The following is an 11,338-nucleotide window of genomic DNA, read 5'->3' on the forward strand; positions in this document are numbered from 1 at the left end:
AACCAGGCAAAATGCCATCGAGTACCATCGAGCAAATGCCATCGAGTTCCATCGAGCATCGAGTAATTGCTGGGGTTGATGCCCTCAAGTCTCGTGTCCTGTAGTTCGTAAATAGTTTGTACGAACGCTTGTGTTGTATAATATATGATATTTTACTTCACATCTTGATTTTGCTAAGTTGTATATTTTATTTGCTTTACCATAAACCAATAAACATAAAATCCCTAGTTATCAGTATGTAACTTATGAATGTATGTGGTGACATACAAGTGGATCATATCTTGAGTGATAACCAAAATAGTCTATAGTATATGGATATAAGAGGGAAATCTTATCTTGCTAACGCTATGGATGCGGCCCACTTATGGAATGGTCACAAGTGTTATGACTTGTCACAGATGGCATCCTATACAAAGAGTTTGTATAAGATCTGACCACGAAGTGTTAACATCTCGTTATATAACACCGTTCATGACAGAGACTTCACTTCACTAGGATGACCATGGGTAACATGACCTCAATCCTAAGTGGGTTAGGAACTCCTGCCATTGAGAGTGGTCCTTTGATTTGTATGGGTGCGAGTGGCCAGGTCACCGATTCAAACCTACCATTTTGGGGATTCGCCTAATTTGAGAGCTGGGAACTCAGCTACACAAGATGGAATTCACTCCTTCCCCGAAGCAGGGGCAAGTAAATAGATAGCTCCCTTAAGGGCTTCCAGCCTATCGTTGCCACACACCTTCTCTTTGCCCGAGTGGTGTTCACACATAGTTGGACTATGTTGTATTGTTCATTAGAGGAATCAGTGGTACTTAAGGAGTGAGATGTAATTACAGGGGCAAAATGGTAAATCTGTCTCTTATACACATCTAGATGTGTATAAGAGACAGATACTATAGTGAGTCAGAATAAGTGCTGTCTCTTATACACATCTAGATGTGTATAAGAGACAGGTGTGCAAGTGGCCAGGTCGCCGATTCAAACCTACCATTTTGGGGATTCGCCTAATTTGAGAGCTGGGAACTCAGCTACACAAGATGGAATTCACTCCTTCCCCGAAGCAGGGGCAAGTAAATAGATAGCTCCCTTAAGGGCTTCCAGCCTATCGTTGCCACACACCTTCTCTTTGCCCGAGTGGTGTTCACACATAGTTGGACTATGTTGTATTGTTCATTAGAGGAATCAGTGGTACTTAAGGAGTGAGATGTAATTACAGGGGCAAAATGGTAAATTGGCCTGACTATACTTACGAGCATCTATGAAGGGTCATCGTACTCATGATTGGTTATATCCGGTAGACACAGAAATATATCTATGGTAAGAAGTGTTCAGCTATTGGTCTTCAGTGGAGCCTGACAGTTAACAGATGGTGAATCTCGTGGCTAAAGAGAAATTCAGCTATTCCGTAACGTTGGAGCTTCGAGCCACAAGTCCATAAGGTCCCCTAGGTAGCTTGGATAAAGTCGAGAATCAGTTTTTAAATTAGTTTGAAATGTTCAAATTGACAAGAGGGAGTTCGATTATATATGATATAATTGAACTGGTTAATTATATATGATATAATTGGCTAAATGTATGAGATAACATTATTTTGGAGAAAATTAGATATAAATATGATTTATATCAAGTGGAGGAGAAATTACTATAGTAGATATGTGACTATAAGATAAGAATATAATATGATTATATTCATTTATTAATTAAATTGGTTAATTATGGGATAATTGGCTGAAATATTCTCCTTAATCGTGTGTTAGTGGGAGAATCAATATTCGGTTATTGTAACTGGAGAATAAAATGAAAATTTGTTTCATTTTGCAATGGGTTCGTAAACAAATTCGCAATCGGTGTGAAAACATCTTGATCGCATAGATGAGAGCCTATGCAATATCATCGAAATGATCGCACACCCCACATCTAAATGATCGCACACTTTTCTCTAAACGATCGCTTAGCTTCATTAAACGATCGCCTAGCGTGCCGTGTTTTCTAAACGATCGTTTACCTCTTACTAGATGATCGTTTAGTAAAACCTACATGATCATGTAGCTTTATCTAAATGATAAGCATCCCCGCTATACGATAGCTTTCTCTCCCACTTGCTTATCATCTACACGATCAGCCCGTTCTTCTGACCTCTACCAAATTCAACAAAGACCACGCTTTGGATTCTCACTCCGAGAATACCAAAGGCTCTAAGTGGTGGTGCCATCCCCACTTCTGTTTGCTCGTGCTTATTCGTGTTGTTGCTGTTCGTGTAGAAGATCGTGCTACCGTAGCTGACTGTTTGCTGGGCGATAGAGAATGTAAAGGTTCTTCCACTGCTTGGGTTCGAAATTGAAGAGAGTCTTCAACTGGTATGTGAACTCAATCCCTTGCATTTTATTTATCAAAGTATGTCGTTAATTAGTGTAAATTGCATAACTGTTTGTTAAAATGTATGTGTGGTATTTCGGTCATAATGAAATCGGAAAGATCCAAAAACGCTCATGGATGCTCTTCGTTAAGAGTTTCTTCAGTAATATCATCGAGCATCGAGTAATCGAGTAATCGAGTACCATCGAGTAAATGTCATCATGCATCGAGTATACTAGTGAGCTTCAAGTATGCCATTGAGCATCGAGTATGACATCGAGCATCGAGTATGTCGTCAAGCATCGAGTATGAAATCGAGCAAATGCTATCGTGCATCGAGTATACCATCGAGTATGCCATCGAGCATCGAGTATAGGGCAGTGGCTAAAAATCCAGTTTTTGTAGCTCGACCTTCTTCACACCTTTCTTAAATTACAACCTAATTTCAACTCTAATGACTCCAATCAAATTACAGATATTTAATCACACATTAAGGCCTATCAATCAAGAGCCAAATACAAAAATTACCACATAATTGAAGAGAATTCAATGTCAAAACTTAGAAGAAAAAAAAAAATCATATCAGTTCACCATTTTCATACAACTTATGAAAAACACCCACTAAGCAAAATTAACGATAATTGAGTGCTTAAATCTTACTCTGATACCAATTGATAGAATAAACTAACATGCAATGAAAAAAATCAAAATCAATAAGCACTCTAATTACACTTAATTTAAGTTTAAAATATGCATTGAAACATAATTTCTGAAGAGGGTTTCTTGAACACAATACTTTTGATAAACACTCTTAAAAAATTCAAAGAATTGATGCTTCAAACTTACAGTAGACCACCACAGAGATCTTCTCTACTAATCACTTCCTTGGATAGTGTGATGAAAACACTTAATTGAGCTGGTTTTTTATGAGAAAGAAGAGGGTTTGTAGAATGATGATTTCTATTGAATTTTCTGGGTTTAATTAGATTGCATCAAGTCTGAATTGAAGTTCAAAACTCCAATTTGTACATGAAAATCATGCAATAAACTTAACATAATTGATGTCACTTCAATTTCTAGAAATTGACATGGCATGAGGTGTAAAATTGAATGGGATTTTTCCACTTTCAATTTTAAATTCAATTTTAATTCTTCAAATTCTGATTAATTTAATTTATTTAAAATTTATTTTCAAAAAATCAAATTCAATTTTAATTTTATAATTTTAAATTTCAATAAATTCAAAATTTAATTAATCAAATTTCTAATTTTGAACAATTTCAAATTTTGAATAAAATTGGATAATTACTTAAATTTAATATCAAATATCAAGTATTATATTACACCTCATCTAGTATTTAAATCAATATTTAAATATTTAGAACTTTCCAATTAATTTTGATAAAATTAAACATTTCAATTTTATCAAATACAATTAACGAGATAGTAGAGGGACCTTATGGACCTACAGATCATGAACTTTCTAATTGATTGTATTTGAACATTTCAAATTCTAAACCCTAATTTCAAATCTCATCAAATTCACTCAATTCACTAATCCAATTTGCGAGATAGTAGAGGGACCTTATGGACCTACAGATCATGAACACTAACGATTTGTAATTAATTGGTTAAACTTTTTAAACTGAATTAATCACTATTCGTTAACTATCAAGACATACCACTATAGCTCGATAGTTGCACTCTCCTCACTATAGTTATATTTCTGTTTATTTTAACCATAGTCGATAAGTCGATCCTTCACAGGTCGTTCGTATTTATAGCTAGGTCAAAACTTTCGTTTTACCCCTGTAAATACATCTTGCTCCTTAAGCTCCTACTGATCCTCTATTGAACAATTGATTTATGGTCCAACTTATAAATCATAACCCTCTTAATCATGAGAGGACGGGGCCCCGTTGTTCAAGACTAGGCATTAGCGCTAAAGAAAACAACCTATCTGCTAACTCTAAGTCAGGCAGGAGTGAATTCAATCTTGCAAAGCTTTTTTTCCTAGCTATCTATCTGGTCTTATCCCCAAAATGGGAGGCTTATGCAGAATTTTTGTTGGACTACTCTCACCTATGAGATCAAAGGATAATCCCAAATAAAAAGGAGTTCATAGTTAGCCCAGGATTAAAATCGAGTTAATCTAGGTCATTAAATTTGAAATAGTTAGTTTTAATAGTAAATGGTTGTTATAAAGAAAAGTGACTATTTCAAGGTCTGGTCTTATGCAAACTTATTGCACAGGATGCCCCCACTCACATATCTCCAGATGAATGATTTTTAGATCACATCATTTGTATCAATATACATAATGAGTCGCGTCCAATAGTGTCACCAGGATAATCTCATCCATATACTTATAGACCATTTTGGCTATATAGTAAAACTCGATCCTCTTTTATTTCGTCACATAAAGTTATATTATAGCCATGGATTTGTTAATTTGATTTTTATAAAAGAATGCAATATCAAATAAAACTTATTGAATAAAATACTCAATAATACTTTTATTGATAAATAGAATATGTTAATAATATTTACGAACTGCCAGTTTGGGACATTCCCAACATGATACTGCGATCAAATCTTATGGCTTTAATCAAAATGTAAAGTCTTATGTCTACAAGAAATTCATCAATAGTTCAGTAGCTTTCCTAGTTTTGTACGTACACAATATCCTACTCATTGGGAAAGATGTAAGTCTACTAACTGATGTAAAACAATGGTTGGTGGCCCAATTTCAGATGAAAGATTTGGGAGAGGCATAGTTTTTTCTAGGCATTTAGATCTTTAGAGATCGTAAGAACAAATCGCTAGCCCTGTCTTAGCCATCGTATATTGGCAAGATGCTTGCCAAGTATTTAATTAAAACTCCAACGAGGTTTACTACCTTTCAGGCATTGAGTTATCTTGTCTAAGGAATAGTGTCCTAAGACACCCAAAGAAGTTGAGAAGATGAGATGGATCCTCTATGCATCGACATTTAGCAATCTATTGTATGCAATATTAAGTACTAGATCCTAATTTTCTATGCAGTGAGGATAGTCAATAGATATCAGTTTAATCCAGGATTGGATCATTGGACATCAATTAAAACCATCCTTAAGTATCTGAGGAGAACGAGGGACTACATGCTTGTGTATGGGTCTAAGGATTTTTTTCCTTACAGGATACATTAACTCTGATTTTCAAGCTGATGGGGATTCTAGGAAATCCACTTCAGGATTATTGTTCACTCTTAATGGAGGGGATGTAGTTTGGAAAAGTAGAAAGCAAGGTTGCATCGCTGACTCCACCATGGAGAAGAGTATGTAGTAGCTTGTGAAGCTGCCAAGGAGGTTGTATGGCTTAAGAAGTTCTTGACTGATCTAGAAGTTGTTCCATATGTGTCAAACCTCATCACCCTTTACTATGATAATAGTGGTGTTGTGGCTAATTCCAGGAACCTAGGAGTTATAAACGTGGAAAGCATATAGACGCAAGTATCACCTGATTCGGAAGATTGTGCATCGAGGGGACGTGATCGTCACAAAGATCACTTTGGAGCACAATGTTGCTGATCTGTTTACAAAGGCCATCATGGCTAATGTGGTCGAAGGTCACATGAAGAGTCTGGGTCTACGAGATAGGCCTCATCTAGTCTAGGAAAAGTGGGAGAACTATACTGGACGCATGTTATATACCTTAGTTTCTTGTTTTTGTATATTGTTATACTAGTTTGTACTTTTATCATATATACCCAACTAGCTTAAGGACAAGTGGGAGATTGTTGGGGTTGATATCTTAAATCTTGTGGTCTTGTAGTTTGTAATGGTATTTGTACAAATATTTTATGTATTTAATAAATTAAGAGGTATTTTATTCGACATTTAGTTACATTAACCCAAAAACCAATAGACAAAGATTCAAGGTTATTTGTTGTAACTTAAACATGTATGTGGAGACATACAGGTGGATCATATTTAAGTGATAACATGAAAGGTCTATAGTAGATGGATAAGGCTGGATACCTCATCCTAATGATACTATGTATACGTCCCACTTTGTAGTTGTTATAATCATTATAAAGTGCTATAAATGATCTGATCCTGGTCATTCATGTGCAGACATGTGAGCGGGGGTATTCTATACCATAAATTTATATATGATGAATCTATGAAATGAATAGTCTCTCTTTATAACACCATTGCTATAAGAGACTTACGTTTCACCAAGATGACCATAGGTGACTTGACCTGAATCCTTAGTGAATTGTGAACTCCTGCTTATGAGCGTGGTCCTTTGATTTGTATGAGGGAGAGTGGCCAGTTCTCCGACTCAATAAGTCTACCATTTTGGAGATTCATTTGATTGAGGAGTTAGGAACGCAGCTATACAAGAAGAAATTCACTCGTTCCCTTCTGTTAGGGTAAGTAGAGAAATTGCTCCCTTAAGGGCTGATTCCAGGGCTTGAACAATGTGGCGTCACACCCTCTTCTCGCTTGAGAGGGGTTCAGTTATAGTTGGACTATAACTAATTGTTTATTAGAGGGATCAGTGGTAATTAAGAAGTTAAATGTCACTATTGGGGCGAATGATAATTTTGGCCCAGTTGTATTACGAGCAATTTGTGAAGGGTCAACGCATCATTAATTGGTTATATCTAATAGACATGGAAATATATCTATAGTATGAAGAGGCAGCTATAGGTCTTTAGTGGAGTGACCAACAGTTAATGAACGTTGATTAATTTAACTAAAGAGTTTAATTAATTAATCAAGTATCATTGGAACTTCAATATATAGGTCTATAAGGTCTCCTTGTTAACTCAATATGGATTCATGAGAATCAAATTAATTTTGGATTAATTTGAATAATTCAAACTAATTAAAGGAAATTAATTTGACATAATCTTATATCTTAGTTAATTGAATTGAGTAAAACAAGTCTAAATATCAAATAAAATAACTTTTTGCTTTATTAAATAAATAAAATTTGTTTATACATTTCAAACTACGAGATTTAGAGATAAACCCCAACACCTTTCCCACACACCCCTACACTTTCAGCATTTTATATGAGGGAAACTTTCAATTCCACACTTCATAAGGTGACATATTAGACTTCTTATGTGGAATTCTATTTAGTATAAAATTTGTTGTAAGTGAAGCTTCCTCCACAAATTATGAGGTAAACCTGAACTATTTAACATGCAATTAATCATGTCTTTTAAATTTTGACTCTTTCTTTCAACTACACCATTTTATTGGTGGTGTATAAGATGCTAGAGTTTGATCGATTATACCATTAACTTCACATAATTCATAAAGTGATAATGATTCATATTCATCACCTATATCTGATCTAAGCACCTTTACTTTCTTCTCTAGTTGATTTTTAACTTCTACATTATATGTTTTAAAAATATTAAAGGCTTCATCTTTACTATGTAATAAATATACATAGTAATATTTACTACAATCATCAATGAATGTAGCAAAATATCTCTTACCACATCTTGTGAGAGTTCTTTTCATGTCACATACATCACTGTTGATTAAATGAAGTAACTCATTACTTCTTTCCACATATGAAAATGACTTTCTAATAAACTTTGGTTAATACAAATTTCACATTTGCGTTTATTATCAATGTTATAATTCGGCAATAGTCCTAATGTTAACAAATCCTTGAGTGTTAAATCTAAAATCCATGTTGAATAATAAGACCCAAAGAACTCGACCTCAACAGTCCCAAAACTAATTTGATCTCAACCCCTAAGATTGGCTAGATAACAAATTTCTTAGATGATCTAATAAGACAAGGATCGGAGATTAGAAACTTTCATTAACCTTTGATCTTCAAAGCACTTCACAAGCAAGATAGATTAATCTTCACTTGAATGTTTAAATATTCATGCATTCTATCACAAGAACACACAAGAAACAAAGCATAAAAAGCTTTCTAGGTTTAAAACCCAAGATTCTACATTTTTAAATCTTCTTTTTTCAAGAAAAGTATAGCACTATTCATACATAACAAAAAGATTCTATGAACGGACACGACCTTTCACCTAGATTGTCTAAATTCATGAAACATCCCTTCAACTATTCTCATAAATGTAAATACTTGAAACTAAATTAATACATTATACATGAAGGATGTGGATGAATCTAGAATTACAAATTCATGTTGTCTTTTAAGTGGTTTTAAAGCTTGAATAGTTGCAACTCTTTACCATAGCTTGGAGACTTAGCTTGGAAGTAAAACATTTAATGCTTCAAGAAGACTTTTAGCTCTAGCTCTTGTTATTGCAAGTTATTTTTTTATCATCTAAACTTACAATTCTATTTGAAAAATGATAATTGACATGCACAATCTAGAATACCATACATAACATAACTCAACAACATGAGCAAAAGAGTTTTCATTATTATTATTCTTAGGCAGTTATGCCAATACATTGCTTGAACATGCCATCACTTAGATAACATTTTCCCACATACATACCGTCGTTTGTCAAAAATTTATCTGATTCAAATGCAAGCTTGAACCCATTTTTGTTAAGTAGAGTTTCGAACACTAGATTATTTTAGATCATTGGCACATGCCTCAGATTATTCAGGGTAATTATCTGTCCAGAAGTCCATTTCAGCATGATCTTCCTTTTGCCTTCTACAGGGACAATTGAAGCATTTTGCATGTACAACTTATCACTGCCATCTAGCTTCTCATATGTAATGAATAATGATTTCTCCTTTAGGATATGCCTAGTAGCACCAGTATTAATCCACCAATCTTTGGTGTCTGAAGCCACATTTACCTCAGAAATGATAGCAACAAATTGTCATTTTCCACGATGTTGTCTTGATTGTCAGAACTTTTTCCCTTCTTATGTTTGCACATTGCAACGATATGGCCATTCTTAACAGAAACCCAACAATTTTTTCGAATGTGCTTGCTTGCATCATCCCTCAACCCATGATTCACAATTTTTTCTTGAAATTCTACTTCTTTGGGTTATGTTTTGAAGCTTCAGTGATATGAGCTTTGGCTTCAACTTCTATTGGAGTTTTATATTCTTTTCTATTATCCTGATCTTCTATATAGAGTTTCACTACAAGGTTCTTCATGGATAACTCCTTTTGCTTATATTTGAGATAGCATTTGGATGTCCTTCTAGGAATGAGACAACTTCTCAATCACAGCAACAACTTGGAATAGCTCACTAATGCAAATCACTAATGATAATTTGCAGTTCTTCTATCTGATTGACTACCAACATAATAAAATTATCTCGTAATCTAAGAAGTTTTTCACAAGGAACTTCTTAGTACCAGCATCTTCAAGTTTGTACTTCTTATTTAATGCCTCTAACAATAGTTTTTATATATTGTTGGCATTGCAATAGACATTATACAAAGTGTCCTCAAGACCACTATTACGACACAAGAAGCCTGAATACATCCATGCTTGCTTCGCACCTTATATTTTAGAAGTTACTATTTTTAGTGAGGTAATTGGGCATTTTTCCTTCAAAATGTGAGCAAGATTCAATGTGGTGAAGTAAAAGATCATCTTATGTTGCCATCTCTTGAAGTTGTCTCCTTTAAACTTCTCTGGTTTTTCAGCATAAGGTTTGACAATGGGCGATACCATCATGGCAGAAGGGGAAACAATGGTGGAGGAGTTTGTAGCCTTCAGTTCATATACTATTTGTCTTCAATTGTTGGAAAAATGATATATATGAATTGAATATATTAGAAAATTGATTACATCTAAACTAGATACAGTATACACATTGTATGTAATAATAAAGTTCAAACCCAAAAGAAATCCAAATAATATAACAAGGCTTATAAATTGAAATAACTAAGAACCTCAAGATATTGTGGAGACACCATCAATACCTTTTTCTTTTCTATTGCAATTTCTAGATTATTATATGATGATTTTTTACTTTCTATACGTATAGAAATAGAAACAGTTAGACTAAAAACGACATCTCTTATCTCAATAACACCACAGAGATATTAAATGAATGGAATTGGCATATGGATGGGATATAATGAAATAGAGCCACTTTAAGGTTCTCTATGAAATGAGGCATGGAACGGAGCCACTATGAAGAAGTTTTGGGAGTTACGAAGGAAATCTTAAGCTCATACTGGTCATGGGTTGAGAACGGGAATTGAATTCTCTGAGACCTAATTTACCATTGTTCCTCAGTAGCTCAGTGGTAGAGCGATCGGCTGTTAACCGATCAGCCGTAGGTTTGAATCCTACTTGGGGATATTTGATTATACGGCACGCTTCTGATAAAGCGTTACCCTTAAGATAATTATTCGTTATGCATGTGCTGTAAACAAGCTACAATGATCATCTCAATAAGATACAATGACCAATTTTGGTAGAACTGCAACCTTAGATTGAACTACTCGGATTCGACAAGACTATTCGATAACATGCTCTCAACTCAACTCAAAATGAAAAGAAATAAAGAAAGAAGAGAACTCTTTCAATTTAGAATGAGATGCTACAAATGAACAAACAAGTTGCTATTTATAGGCTAGTAACTTAGTAACTCTCCAAAATACAAAATAAAATAAAATCAAATAAATATAAAAATTGAAACATTTGTCAAATTTAAGTCGATTGAGTATTTACTTGATCAAAATCAACCATATCTAATTCAAATTGAAGAAACTACAAATTTAACTTTCATACATGTTAAATTTGTATATGAAACATCATTTTAAATTTGATAATTCCAATCCAATTTGAAATTTCTAACCATTAATTTAATCCACACGATTAAATCTATTTTTATGTTTCAAATATTCACAAAATTTCACTTCCATCACTTTCCAACACACATATATACATTATTTATATACATATGCAGCATAATTTACTTTTCAAATCTACTCAGTTTTCTTAAGAGACAAATATACTCAAAGTTACCCCTACCAATTGATAAATTGTTAAAAAAAAA

General features: G+C 34.0%; 1 non-coding gene across 1 annotated transcript; it reads left to right on the forward strand.

Moving 5' to 3' along the window:
* Positions 1-10,565: 10,565 nt before the first annotated feature.
* On the forward strand, positions 10,566-10,637 carry TRNAN-GUU. Its single transcript has one exon. It is a non-coding gene; the product is annotated as a tRNA-Asn (tRNA).
* Positions 10,638-11,338: the final 701 nt, after the last annotated feature.

Source organism: Benincasa hispida, chromosome 12 (assembly GCF_009727055.1).
Source record: "Benincasa hispida cultivar B227 chromosome 12, ASM972705v1, whole genome shotgun sequence".
In the NCBI taxonomy this organism is placed as follows: Eukaryota; Viridiplantae; Streptophyta; class Magnoliopsida; order Cucurbitales; family Cucurbitaceae; genus Benincasa; species Benincasa hispida.